Source organism: Chenopodium album, chromosome 22 (assembly GCF_948465745.1).
Source record: "Chenopodium album chromosome 22, dcCheAlbu1.1, whole genome shotgun sequence".
Taxonomy (NCBI): Eukaryota; Viridiplantae; Streptophyta; class Magnoliopsida; order Caryophyllales; family Amaranthaceae; genus Chenopodium; species Chenopodium album.
Genome location: NC_137855.1, coordinates 25,124,265 through 25,126,417, shown reverse-complemented (window position 1 = coordinate 25,126,417; position 2,153 = coordinate 25,124,265). Strand labels below are relative to the sequence as shown.

The following is a 2,153-nucleotide window of genomic DNA, read 5'->3' as shown; positions in this document are numbered from 1 at the left end:
AGATTTTACACTTTAGGCTACACTTGTAGCCGTGCTACTAACATAGATCCCAAGCCATGGGAGGTAATTCAAGAGTTACCTTGAAAGAATTGGGAGTACCCGGTGCATATAGGTATGAGAGCGGCATAGCTCCACCTACAACACCGGCAAACGACTTTGAAATTCGGCCGGCAATGATCACCCTAATTGAGAGGAGACAATATAGTGGGGCAAAGAATGAGAGCCCATTGAACCATCTTAAGGAGTTTGAAAAATATTGCAACACGATCAAAGTTAATGGAGTGTCTCAAGAATTCATCCACCTTAAGTTGTTCCCTTTCTCCCTCATAGGAAGATCTTTGGAATGGCTAGACAAAGAGGTGAAGCCCAATTCATTGAGAACTTGGGATAATGTCACCAAAGCTTTCTTGTTCCGTTTCTATCCTCAAAAGAAAACGGCGGAGGCAAGAGCTTTGATTCAAGGGTTCAAGCAAAAGCCAAATGAAAACCTTTATGAAACATGGGAAAGATTTAAAGATTATCAAAGGGAGTGTCCACACCATGGGATTCCTACCTATCAAATCATACATATCTTTTATGGTGGGTTAAGTTCTCATGGGAGAGCAAGTTTGGATGCCGGAGCCGGAGGCCCAATCATGAACAAAACGGAAGAAGAAGTGGTTGATGCAATTGATGAAGTAGCTCGTCATTATATGAATTGGCAATAAGTGGAGAGAGAACCAACAAGCAAGGGTTACTCGATCGAACAACTTGGTGCCATCAATGATTTGACCACTTTGATTGCGGACTTAGGGAAAGAAGTTATGCCTCTCAAAGAAAAGCTTGAGAAGCCCCCTTCCCAAGCTCCAATTCTTCCCCCCCAAATTAAGGGGAGAGATACATCTTCTCACTCTAACTTCAATCTTTCTTCTTGTTGCATGATTGTGGAATGTTGGCCATGTGAATTATGTGGAATGAATGATCATAATGCTTCTATGTGCCCAAATGTTCCTTATAGTGAATGTGATGGAAGTAAAATGGAACATGTGAATTATGTCAATAATCATATTTGTGAACCTAAAATTGATGTTCAAAGGAATGTTAGAAATAGGAATTATCATATGAATCATGATGATTATAACCAAAATGGAGGTTGTAGAAATCATGGATACCAATGGATTCATGATAACTATAACCATCATGGTTGTAATGGTCATGGTCATGGCTATAGACATGGGGATCATAATCAAGGTTATGATAACTATGGTCAACAAAGGAGCCAAAATGAAACTAGGGGTAATTGGAATAATCAAACTAGGGGATATTTTCAAGCAAGTTTTCAAGATGGTTCCCCAATTGATTTAGTTCCAAATGCTCAAAGTTCAAATGATAATTCCCATGACCAATCATTTTCTTCTAGGGAATTTTTGGAAAGTGTCATTGAGAAACAAGACAAAACTTTGGAAATGTGTATTGTTTTGAATGAAAAGAAGTTTAATTACATGTTGGCTTATCACAAGGATTTGAGCGAAAAACTTTCTCAATTGACTAGTGTATTCAAGGAATATGCAAACTCTTCTTCTTTGACTCCACCTAGCCTAGACTCTAGGAACCCTATGGATTCCATTGTTACTAGAAGTGGTAAGGTCCTTGAGGGAGGTGTGCCTAAGAAGAGTGTTTCTAATGAGAGAACTAGTAAGAATTCTATTGAAGTTGAAGGTGGTGAATGTCCCTTGAGCGAAAATGTTGATGAGGAATAAGTAGAGAAGGTGATAGAGAAAGAGAAAGAGGTTTGCAAACCAAGGCTTCCCTATCCCCAAAGATATAATAGATATAAGTTGGATGAGCAATTTGGTAAATTTGTAAATAAGCTTAAGCAACTTCATTTAACTCTTCCTTTCACCGATGTTGTTGAACAAATGCCAAACTATGCTAAGTTCCTTAAGGAGATTTTGAGTGGAAAAAGGACTTATGATGTGGCGGAGACCATTAGCCTTACCGACCATTGTAGTGCAATCATCATGAACAAGATGCCTCCTAAGTTGAAGGATCCCAGAAATTTTTCCATCCCTTGTGCCATCAACAAGACCCAAATTGATAATGCCTTATGTAACTTAGGAGCTAGTGTTAGCCTTATGCCATATTCGGTTTATCAAAGATTAGGTCTAGGAGAA

At 38.8% G+C, this 2,153-nt stretch overlaps 1 non-coding gene across 1 annotated transcript; it reads right to left on the bottom strand.

The window, feature by feature from the left end:
• Positions 1–441: 441 nt before the first annotated feature.
• LOC145606418 (small nucleolar RNA R71) lies at positions 442–547 on the bottom strand. Its single transcript, XR_014105297.1, has one exon. It is a non-coding gene; the product is annotated as a small nucleolar RNA R71 (small nucleolar RNA).
• Positions 548–2,153: the final 1,606 nt, after the last annotated feature.